Source organism: Cavia porcellus, unplaced genomic scaffold, assembly GCF_034190915.1.
Source record: "Cavia porcellus strain 051 isolate PalLab524CR breed Dunkin Hartley unplaced genomic scaffold, mCavPor4.1 scaffold_1, whole genome shotgun sequence".
NCBI classification, from domain to species: domain Eukaryota; kingdom Metazoa; phylum Chordata; class Mammalia; order Rodentia; family Caviidae; genus Cavia; species Cavia porcellus.
In genome coordinates, this window is record NW_026947484.1 from 239,693,559 (window position 1) to 239,705,913 (window position 12,355).

General features: G+C 39.5%; 1 protein-coding gene across 10 annotated transcripts in view; it reads left to right on the forward strand.

Moving 5' to 3' along the window:
• The window catches only part of Ldah (lipid droplet associated hydrolase), a 133,927-nt gene that overhangs the window by 1,225 nt on the left and 120,347 nt on the right, over positions 1 to 12,355 (forward strand). For 8 of the 10 annotated variants that reach the window (XM_063231962.1, XM_013155978.3, XM_063232000.1 and 5 more), the window contains exon 2: positions 732 to 832. The exons of the other annotated variants lie outside the window; for them this stretch is intronic. The gene's annotated coding sequence lies outside the window, so the exon portion shown is untranslated. The remainder of the gene's footprint in view (positions 1 to 731; positions 833 to 12,355) is intronic. 10 annotated transcript variants of the gene reach the window in all.

Below are 12,355 nucleotides of genomic sequence, written 5' to 3' on the forward strand. Positions count from 1 at the left end.
TCCTGTGAATGATGTCCTTTGGCTTCAGTCCTGAGTGGACTGGTCAGCTCACTCTTTAGAGAGAGACTTGAAGAAGCTGTGCTGTTAAATCTTTCCAGCAGGTCTAAGGCTGAATTTCTGAAACTTGTAGAGGTATTTAATATGTACGTGGGATATATGTGTGTGCAGGAATGTCCACAGATGCAGCTGGTCTTTTAACTGGTTATAAGCTGGGGTTTAAAAAAAAATTAGAGCTTTGTGACCTGTAGGCTGTAGATAGTTTTTATTTAATGGAGTTTTTGAGTTACCTCTACTTTAAATGCTGAGCTGTTGGTGGTGCCAGTGATTAAGGGTAGGCTATATCTGGGAATGATTTTTTTTTACAGCAGGACTTTATCAACTTTTATTGTTGTCTCAGTATGAATAGGGAATGGGAGGTTGGGGCTAATGACACAGACAGTGAAGTCTGAGCCAGCTTGTAGTAGTTAGGGTTTGCAAGGAGAACAAGACAATATCGGACACATACTTTATAATATTGGTGATAATGGCTACCCAAGGAGTCAAATACAAAGAAAGTGCAGGGAATCTGTCCACACACTTAAACCCAAGGAATCGAGCTGAGGGCCCAGCTGAGGGTGCAATAGTGTCCTGCGTCTGTCTGCTGAAGACCCAGAGCCCATGATAATGCCCCCAGCAAATCCAGCTGGAGACGAAGAGCCTAGGATAATGACTCATGCAAGTCTGTTTTACAGATCTGTGCTAGGTCAGCAGTGAAAGCTCTGTGCCAGTGGGATGAAGGATCTGTGCCAGTAGGTTGAAAGTTCTGCACTGGAGCCAGGAAGCAACACTTAAAGTAAGTACCGGGATTCCCCTGAGAAGTACCGCAGTATCCTCAGCAACAACGGAGTCTCAAGCTCCTCTAACTATGAGAACAGCTAAATTCATATCAGGAAGCCAGCATGATGAGCTTCTTCTAGAGATTGAATAGCATACTGTCTTCCCCACTGGAGTCAGAAAGTGGTAAAGACCAGAGCTCCCCCGAAGTGAACCAAAGCCATTCTCAGTGACAGTAAGGTCCCGAGCTCCTCTGATGATGATAACAGCCAAGGTCATATCAGGAAAGAAGCTCGATAAGCTCTTCCTAGACAGCCAATGGCAACACAGAAACAATAACATTAACTTCTTCTCCAGATCTCCTTTATGTTGGCAACAGTTCTCAGTGGGCCCCACACTCAGCACCACACTGATTGAGCTCAGCTAGTGTTAGGTTGACCTCCAGTTTTTAATCCACGACATAGCTGCAGGGTACAGGTGCCAGTGCAGTTCTTGAGCTTGCAGAACAAATGGTGGGGGCAGATCTGGTGGCTAGGGTTGATGTGTTAGTTGGATCCCAGGAGGGGCTTAGGCCTCTGAACTGAATTATTTTGTATCATTGGTGGCAGGTTTCAAAACAGCAGCAGAAAATAGTTTGCTGTGCAGATCATGCCTGCAAGAGAGTTTTTGGCCAAAATAAGTCCAAGGTGACCACAGCATATCTGGCCCATTGGACTTCATTCCTAACAGAGCTACTTGCATCTGTAAACAAGATGTAGTCAGCCTTGAATGGGCCCGTTTTTTAGAACAGTTCATCCAAGTACAGCATGTGGCACCGGGACAGTTAGGTCTCAGTGAAAAGTGAGCTCACTTGTCAGCTTTGTCAGCTTACTTGATCAGAAGAACAGTGGCTGTTAGTTTCTTTCTTGTAACCAGTTTCTGCCAGATATTGTAGCCGACCTTTTGTGTCTTTCCAGCAGGCAGCCTGAGTGTCATTAAATCAGAAGTGCTTTTTCAAACAGGAAACAAGTTTTTGAACCTTTGAGTGGTTTCGTCCAGGTCAGTTGACTTTGGAGTCCAGAACTGGGGTCTTTTCATTTAAAGGTAAAGGAGGGGCTGCCTGACAGCAGCCACTCAAAGGCAGGAGAAGGCATTTTTTTTAGGACCAGGCAGGTGAACCAGCAGGCTGTGGGTGGCAGAGGACTGAGGCAGCATATATGGAGGGCAATCATGGTGGCATTGCCAACTCAGAGATCTTTATGGGCAAGAGAGGTGTATTTTAGCAGTTCAACAGTCTGTAGACATTTTATAGTTTTGAAGCCTCATTTTTTCCTTTCTTGGGGGACTGTGATGGCTAGGGCATCCCTCAAAATAGTGGGAGAGTTTTTAATCTCTTATGTCAGTTGAGTCCAAATGAGCTGGGCTTTTGTCTCAGGAGTTTCCCAGTTGAAGGGTCTTATGGGAGCAAGTGTCGGGAACATCAGAGTGCAAGGTGGTGACTGTTGTCGGCAGTACAGACATCTTGCCAAGGTGATTAACAGTGTCTCAGGCTGATGTGTGATTGGATGCCTGTTGGTGCTTCTCATGACATCTGACAGCAATGTGGGTGGGTGGGGGAAATGTCAGTGAGGCAGCATGGTTGATTGCCAGGTCCGGAGGCAAGACCTTAGTTTATACCTCAGGGAGGAGAGTTTTTTAAAACTTTAGGATTTCAGTGGTCTGTCTCGGTCTGATGCAGGCATCATCTTAGGGAACAGTCAAAGTTGAAAGTGCAGGGTTATGGGCTGGAGATTTAGCTCAGTGGCATAAGTGCCTGCCTTGCAAGCAGGCAGTCGTGAGTTCGATCCCCGGTACCGATAAAAAGGAAAAAGACAAAAAAAAAAAAAAAAGAAAGTGCAGGGTTAAATGAGAGAGAGGCTGACTGGTTTGGTGCAGAGGAGATGGTTCTTTCTAACTTGAAGAAGAGGTCTCTTCCCAGAAGTGGAATGGGGACTGGCTTATACAGGAATTTGTGACTGGTGAGATATCTTTCCAGGCTGCAAGTTTGTGCCTGGCAGAAAGCGCAAGAAGCAAGAGTCCCAGTTGCCATGAGGAAGGTACTGTGGGCTCCCAGTGGCCCAGCTGAAGAAGGGAGCCTAGTCTGGCCTAGTCTGAGCCAATTAGACCAATGAAAGTGTTGTCGTCTGATCCAGGTTGAAACTTTTGAGAGTTCTTATTTATTTATGTCCATAGTTTTTATAATTCAGCAGAGGGTATGGTTATCTATCAGACTCAATTTTCTTACAGATATCAGCTGTTTTATTAAAATCAGGTTTCTGGGTAACAGTAGTTATTGTACTTCTTGTCTCCCTGTGCAATGTCTTTTTGAAGTGCTCAAACATGTTGTTTCTAGGAGAGGTGACCTTTGAAATGGCCATGGCAGCTCATTTGTCAGGACTGACAGTCTGATTTTCCTGAGTCAAAATGTGGAACTAACTCAGAAGGAATTGCTGATAGTCATCTTGAGTGGGCATTAGATGATGCCATCAGGATAGATGTGCAAGCAGAAAGTTGTGTAGGAAGGGCCCCTGTGACTAAATGCAGGCAATGGCTAGCTGAACGAGTTCAACTGGCTGACATTGGCTGAAGGGTGCCAAGGCAGAATTCTCAGGAGGATGGACCTATTTTTCCTTTTTTCTTTCTTTGAGATGCAGGGAGTGGTTTGGTTTCATTTATAACTCTGTAAAGCCCTTAGTCCTGTAGTCAAGAACTGTGGGTTTTGACTAAGTAGTTCCCATCGCTGACTTCCTGATGTAGATCGTGTACCCATAAAGAGTGGCACAACAGACAAAGGGTGGGTGGCCCTCAGAGAGAGACCATTCAGATGCCTACTTGGCCACACTCCTCTCACGGCCTTAGGCACAACTTAACTAAGGAGGATGCACGGCCTCCATTATGCCGTATATCAATCACCACAGAACCACAGGCAAAGGCCCAGTCAGCCACCATAGCCAGTCTTGGTGCATAGCAGAGCAGTGTATTGCTTATGCTGTCCAGTCCATTCACTCACATATTCATTCACAGGCACTCAGAGGTTACACATCCAACCCCCTTCTCTTGAGGGGAATAAGAGTTGATCAAGCTCTTCTGCTCAAAATGAGCAGGACTGACTGATTAACTGGGAAGCCCCCAGGGCTCTTACCAGAATCAGGCAGGCAGGCAGACAAACAGATTGCATCCTCCTGCCTTTGGGATTCAACAGGAACCAGGAATCCTGTGGATCTCTGAGGAAACTCAAGAAATCTCAAGAGCAGGCTTTCCTCTTGAGACCTGGAAGGGTCCTTGCTCCATTCATGAGGGCCACAACCAGTGATCAAACCTATCAGTGTGGTCTGTCTTCCAGGCTGATGCACCTGATGCAACAGCAAGCAGAAACACCAAAACGATACCCAGGATTTGGGGGCAGATTTTATTACATCAAGGGGTGATCATTCCAGGGATGTCAGGCCCTGGTCTCTGGTAGTCTTGGGCTTATATAAGTACGCAGAATGGCTTGTCAATTGGAGATTGGTTTATACAGTGTGCATCACAGTGACCAGCTGTCTCTGAGAGACAGGAGCAGCTGAAACTGGAACAGGAACTATTAATACCTGGGCGACTAACAAACTGAAGTCTGCTGGCTGAGGGGTGGGGAGCATTTTCTGCTACAGGATTACAGATGTGTGCCACCTCACCTGGCACCCTGTTGGTTCTGAGAATACTGTTGGGGGAAGGAGCACACACACACACACACACACACACACACACACACACACACAAGGTCAGAGTGTCTGATGTCTCTACTGTTGACTATTTGCCCAGTATTCCACTTAAAACGAAAGGCCAAAGTCCTTCCATATCCACTCCTCTCAGCTAAGGCAGCAAGCAAAAATTTTTCTAAAATGTCACGTTTTAACATTTTGTATTTTTTGCCTTCAAACTAAGTGACTTCCTTTTTTTTCTGATTAAAAGATTGATCTTTCAGCGTTTTTTTCACTTTTAGTGTGGCCACAATATATTTAGGTCTAAGTAATTCCAGCAAAAGAAAATCAATGTGTTATTTTAATGAGTTTATTCAATATGCAATAGACAACTTTGTACAACTCATGAAATTTTTTACTTCGATCTCAAGAGGCTGAAAGCTGCTTTCTGTCACATTAAAAACATGTATTTATTTATTTATTTTGGTTTGTGATTATAATAGTTTGATGTAATAATTGATGCCTTATAGCAGCAAAGGAGTTAAGGGAAAAGTTATATTTTTCAAATAAATTAATTCATCAAGTTCATGAGTGTAATGTGTGCTGTATTTTTATATTTCCTTAGCAGTAGGGATGGACTTTATATTCATCATGTATATAAATTTGATTTTCTCTCATAGGTTAGTATGCATTCATACAGCAACATCAGAGGAAATGTCAAACTTGCAAAAAAATTCTAAAAGTTGGGAAATTGTTGTCCATTTATCTAGTAGGAGCTTAGAAGATTATACATAATACCAGTGTAACATAACGTCATACTTACTCTATTTGGAACTTCTACAACATTTTGCAGGAATTTTAAAAAAATTCTTCATTCTGCAGACTTTTTTAAGTACTGTAATAGGTGATTGGAAAATAATGGGCTAGGAGTCTGAAGTAGGTAGAATTGATTTTTTTCCATTTTAAGTGTATGACTTTGAACAAAGAGTACTTAAAAACTTTGATCTTCATCCTGTTTATTGTACAGCCTACTGGTTAAGGTCCAATGAGAAAGAGTGAGAATGTCCTTTGCAAGTGAAACGAACAGTCCAAAAGAAGTTTGTGTTACCAGTAGTGACACTGTCAAGATACACAAAACAGTTGTGTCTGCTGGTGTGTTATTCTGGAGAAAGATGAGAGGCTACGATTCCATGAGAAGGCATGGAAGACTGTTTAGGCATCTACTGGATATGCTGTCTTGCAGCTGCCTGTTCTGAAACTCCTGTGGCACTGTTATGAATATAGACTTTTCCACTTTTATACCTCTTACCACAAATTGCAATTAAATAAATACATGTATAATTAGAATTTTTAATTATTCTAAAAAAACTTTTGGTTTTGAAGTAATTGTAGATTTATATAAAGTTTCAGGGATTGGGATTTAGTTCACCCGCATAAGCACCTGCTTGGCAAGCGCAGGGTCGTGAGTTTGATCCCCGGTACCAAAAAAAGATTTATATAAAGTTTGAAGGAAAAAATAACCGTGCCTGGAGAGAGCTCCTTTCAGCCAGCTTCCCTCAGCAGTAACATCTTGAATAGCAGTAGTGCAGTATTAAGACCAGAAACATCGGTCATCTCTGTGTGCACACAGCTCTGTGAGACTTTGCACATGTGTGGTTTCCTGTGTGCTCCAGTACAGTCAGGATGCTGCTGCTATAGCATCACAGCCAGCTTGACCTACCACAGAGGAGGTCAAGACTTGGGAAAGGTCAGTCTATCTCCATCATTCTGTCATCTCTAGAAAACTGTATGTGAGCCTGGAAAGGGCAACTTAGTGAGACCCTGCCTCTAAATAAAAAATAGGCTCAGGTTATAACTTAATGCAAAAAGGCCCAGTTTCTATCCCTAGTACTTTAAGGAAAAAAAAAGTTGTGTAAGTAGAATCATACTGTGTGTGACTTTTTGAGATTACTTTTTTGTACTCAGCGTAATTCCCTTGAGATTCTTCCCAGTTGACTGTATCAATCATCTGTTCCTTTTTCATTGCTGCATAGTGGAATGAGTGGCCCATGCCTGAACCACTCGCTGAAGGACATTGAGTTGTGTTTTGTCTGGGGCTCTGTTAAATGTTAAACAGAACTACCATGAATCTTTGTATGAGTTTTTGAGGGAACAAAGATTTTATTTCTGTGGGCTAAATTTCTATTCTATAGTAAGTATGTGTTTATTAAGGTTGACAGGTCTTTCTTGTTTGTGTTTTGAAGCAGGGTCTCAAAATAGTGGCTTTGAGCTCACTGTGTAACCCAGGCTGGCCACAAACTGATGGCAGTCCTCCCACCTCAGCCTCCAAGTGCTGGTATTACAGTTGTGTGCTCCGTTGGCCAGCAGACAGGACGTCTTTAGTTTCTTGAATTATTGGTTGATTTTTATTGCTGAAAATATCTGGAATACATTTCACTTAATGGTGGCATATAATTCTGTTTATATTTGCTGTGTTCTGTTTATTAGTATTTTGTTCAGGTTTAGCTATGGGAGGTGTGGAGTATAAATTTCTTTTTTGCACTTTTTTGTCTGATTTTGGTATTGAAGTAATAGTATTCTTATTCTGCAAGGTCTTTAAAACTGCTACTTCATTTTTATATTAGTAATTTGATATTAATAATCTCACTTTTTCCCTTTTTTGGTGGTAGGTTAATTGATGAAAAGAACTAGCTTTGTTTAATTGATTTTTCTCTTTTTTATTTTGTTTCACTGATTTTTATGCTTTATTTTCTTCCTTCTTGCTTTGTTAACTTTGCCCTTTTTTCTCCTAATTCTGTGATTATTATTTAAACCTTTCCTCATTTTTAACATAAGCAGCTAGTGGTTTGTTTCTCTGCATTGTATTAGTTGCATCCCATAAGTTTTGTCATCTTGTAGTTTCATTTTCATTCAAACAAGTTCTATGCAGTTTTGAAATTTCCTCTGAAACGTCCCCTTTTGGCCTAGGAAATGTGCAGGAATGTGTTCTTTGGAATTTGTTTTTGTTACTGGTTTCTGTTTTTGTTCCACAGTGCTAAGAACACATTGAGCTGTGTGATTCTAATTCTTAATTTATTTGCTCTTTGCCTGGAAACGTGATGTAGGTTAGCAAGTGTTCATGCAAGCTTGAAAAACACCCATGTTCCACTTCTGTTGGGCGCTGTGTGCTTTGCCTGTTATATCCTGTTAGCTGATAGTATTCTCCTCTTTCATAGTTTTTGATTATATGTCTAGTAGTTCTTGTTGCCAAGAGTTCCAACTGCAATTGTTGATGTTTCTTTCTCCTTTGAACTTTTTCAGGTTAGTTTCATGTATTTTGAATCTTGTTATTTGATGCATCTACATTGTCTTAGTTACTTTTCTCTCATGCTGAGACAAAGCACCCAAAGTTAAAGGAGGAAAGGTTTATTTAGCTCACAGTCTGTAGAGGTCTCAGCCCACTGTTGGCTGGGTCCAAGGCAGGGTGGTGTGGCGAAGGGCCAGTAGTTCATGAGGTGGCAGAAGATATCAAAAGCAATAAGAGGAGAACAGAGACACTTGATTCTGTCCCTTACATTGTATGCAGACTGCTTGCCCTAGAGCAGGTGTAACACTCATGCCCTTATTCCCAGCATTCGACCTTGAATCAATCACAAACTAGATTCAGCTGTCTCTGAAAAGTGCCCTCCATGACAACATAAGACTTTGAGGGGACATCAAGACACAAATCATCACATATAGTTAATGTATTTTCTTTTTTTAAAAATAGTTTTGTATTATCTTAGTGGAGTAACTAAACCTTTTATTGCTATAAAGCATCCCTCTTTGAAAGTAATTTTCTTTGTTCACTTTATCTTGTATCAATATAGCCATCCTTTTAAAAAATAGTGTTAGCATGACGTTTCTATGCTTTTATTTTGTGCCCACCAATATCATGTTTGAAGTGAGTTTCTTGTAGGTAGTATGCAGTTTAGTCTTTTTTATTTGATCTATTCTGGTAATCTCTTTTCACTGATATATTTTGATCACTTATTTTTTTTTAATTTAAGAGAAAAAAGACAGAAAAGTAAAACAAAAAGCAAAACAGACAAACAACAACAACAAACCCAAAACAATAATGGTACAGGTTTTCAAAACAAGGTGATAGGAATTTAACAGTGGCTATAATACTGCATATTGTTACCTTCAAAAGGGTTGCTTAGATTACCAGATATAATAGACATGTAGTATTGATGACTATACTGCTGATTAATTGTATTAGTTCTTTATATCATGTCTTTTTAGAATTGATATGTGAGGATTTGCATTCACCTTTTCTGTTTCTTTCCTCTGTTTTTCATTTATTTCTCTTGTCCTGCCTTCCTGTAGGTTATATTAATATTTTTATATTTCTATTTGACTTAAAGTGGTTTTGATTATATTATTTAGCATACTTTTAAGTAGTTGCAATAGGTATAACAGTATTCATAATGAGTTGCCATAGCCTGCTTGCATTGACTTTTGCCACTTCAACTGAAACTTCATTTCTACTTAACTTCTTTTATCCTTTACATTTGTAAAATATCATTATAATATTTCCTGTTACATACATTAGTGTCCCCCTTATCCATAGGAGTATTTTTCACATCACCTCCTACTATAAATGCCCCAGAAGTCCGTAATACTGAACGTTACATATACTATATTTTTTCCTATTTATGTGTGTGCTTATGATTAAGTAAAATAAGGGTTACTTTAACACAAGCACTGTGATACCAATCTGATACCTATGATGGCTACTAAGTGGCTAACAGGTAGGTAGCATATACACCATGGATTCACTGGGAAAAAAAAGAGTGATTTCCTGGGCAGAATCAAATGAAATAGAACCAGATTTCATTGTGCTACTCAAAATGGGGCAAATGTGAAATAAATACCATAGATATCATATAGATACGAGGTTTATGTTTATGTCTGGAATTTCCAGTTAATATTTTCAGACCTTTGTTGACCATGGTTAACTGAAACTATGGAAAGCAAAACCATGGATGAGGGGTCACTGCTATGTATCTGGAAAACTACAACACTGTTATACATAGAGCACTACATCAGATATTGTTAGCACTTTAGTCATCAAATATGATGTAAGAAACACGTGAGAATATATGTGTCACTGTTTTTACTCACTCCACTGTTACTCGTTTATTGCAATTCAGCCTTCTCATCACTTTCTTTCTGTTGAAGAACTTCCTCTTGAGAAGATTCTAAAGATAAAGCTGTTAGTGATAAATTATTTTAGTTTTCTGCTGAGAATGTCTTTTTTTCCCCTCACCTGTGGTCTTTAAAGACGGCTTTGTCTAGTATGGGACTAATGCTCGCCAGTTCTTCTCCGTCAATGCTGAAAACTGTTACATATTCTCTATGTAACTATTGTATATTATGTATCTGACCATAGTTTCCAATGAGAAATTAATGACTCTCAAATTGTTTCTGTTAGAGGTAATCAATATTTCTTCCTAGTTGCTTTTAAGATTTCTTGGGCTTTTAGCTTTACAAATTTTGACTATGACATTTTTTGTATTTCTTTGGATGCTACTTGGAATTTTCTCAACTTCTTGAATCTGTAGATATATGTCTTTTACCAAATTTGAAAAATTTGCAGCCATTATTTCTCTAAATTCCTTTAAGCCTGCTACTTTTTCTTCTTCCTTGGGAACTTCGATTGTAAGTATATTAGATCATTTGTTATCTTTTAAATCCCTTAGATGCTGTCAATCTTCTAATCTGTTTTCCAGCATTCAAAATGAGTAAAACTCTATTGATAAGTATCTTCAAGTTCACTTGTCTTTCCCTGTCATTTCTACTCTACTGTTCTGATGGAAATTTCACAAAATTTAAAATAGATTTGTAATTTATTGGCATTTCAGTTCATGTGTATGATTTGTCCTTTCATTATTTAATTTCTTCTAATGTCCAGTAAATTACATGGATATCTGTGTAGAGGTCTGATCATCATTTGTTGATCTATGGCTAAGTTTTTAATATTTTTTGTGCTGCCATAAGTGGTGTCTTTTTAAAATTTTCATTTTCCAGTTGCTGGCAAGTAGAAATATATTTGATTTTTAAATATATTAGCCATTTAGCTAGTGACCATGTTGCATTCACTTACTAATTCAAGTTGTGTATATGTGGATTGTTTTAGATTTTTTTCCCTTTGGATTTTCTGTGTATGTATTCATGTCATTTGTGAGTAGTGACCCTTTCTTCTTCTTCAATCCACATATGTTTATTTCTTTTTTGTATCTTAATGTGTTGGTTTAATAGCTCATTTGCAATGCAGATACAAGCTCTGATAGCGGACTTCTACATCTTGACCCCAAATTCAGATGGGATTTCCTCATTTCACCCTTAAACAGATAGATAGACAGACAGACAGACAGACAGGGAAATTATATACTATATAGTTCATAAAAAAAACCCTCTTTCTCCTTTTAAGGATTTTTTTTTCATGTATGTCAGATTTTACCAAATACATATTCTGTAGCAACTTAAGTGATTATATGAATTTTTGCCCATTATTAATGAGGTCAGTTAAATTGATTCAGTTCTGAATTTTTATTTCGGATATACACAATTTGGTTGTCATGTATTATACTTTTATATATCACTAGACTTGATTGTATATGTATATCACTAAGTTTTTTGTATGTTGTTAGATTTGATCTAATATTCCCAATTGTTTTTGAATCTCTGTTCATCTTCTTGTCTTATACTTGTCAAACATTGATCAAGGATTCACTGGCTTCATACAATGAGTTGGGAAACAGTTTCTCCTTTTTCCTTCTTTGGACAATCCTGTGTATGACTGTGTTATATTTGAAGCATTGTGTCAACTTGAGAGGTTTAGAAGCTTAACTAAGAGATTCAGCAACTCCACATCCTAGGGTGGAGGACAGCCCTTACCCCTCTAGGATTTTGTTCATTGTGTCAATTTGAGACACTCAGAAGTTTAATTAAGTGGTTTGGCAGGGACCCATCAGCCTTACTTTGTAACATCCTCAGGCTGTACAAGAGAAGAGCATGCAGATGGTGTGACTGCAGTATCCACCCAAGGGGCACAGTCTGCTTACAGTACAAGAGAAAAAGAGGCTTGCTCGCCCACTCCCCCTGTTGCTCTTGCTTTGCCGCTTGAAGTGTTATCCTGGTTCCATGCCACCCTGTCTTGGAGCCAGCTGACTATGGACTGAAACCTCCACAAACTTTGAGCTAAATAAATCTTTCCTTAATTTTGGATATCGGGTATTTTGTCCCATCAATGAGAGAAAAGTAACCAAGATGGAATTTGGTGCCAGGGAAGTGCGGTCATTGCTGTGACTGTACCTGACCATGTGGTTCAAGAGTCTCTGAGAATGGCTTGTGGGAAAAGTTTGAAAAGGTTGAGATGTCACCTGAAAGAGTAGTGCTGGAATGCGTTAGCTGTTGTGTATGGGAGATTCTGAGCAGAGCTCAAAAGACCAGAAGGCGATAGAAATCCTGCCAATGGACCAGGCTTTGGAGGTTTCAGCTGTGAAAGAGGACTGCATTGGTTGTCAGCTCCAGATAATGTATGTTACGGCTTGGCAAGAAGTTTGTATTTTGTTTGTGTCTAGAGACTTTGCTTGAGACCAAGCTTAAGGGTGGTGGACTAGGTAATCTGGTAGGAGAAATTTCAAGGCAGTCAAATGTCGAGGCAGTGGCATGGCTATTGTTGGGGGCTTTTAGCCAGATTTATGTTGCCGATCAAGAGCAGAGAGCCCCGCAGAATGATTTAAAATGTTGTGAGTTTGGCCAATATGGAAGCTCCACTAAGACTGTGGACTGCATAGGGAGAACTGAAGACATCTGGA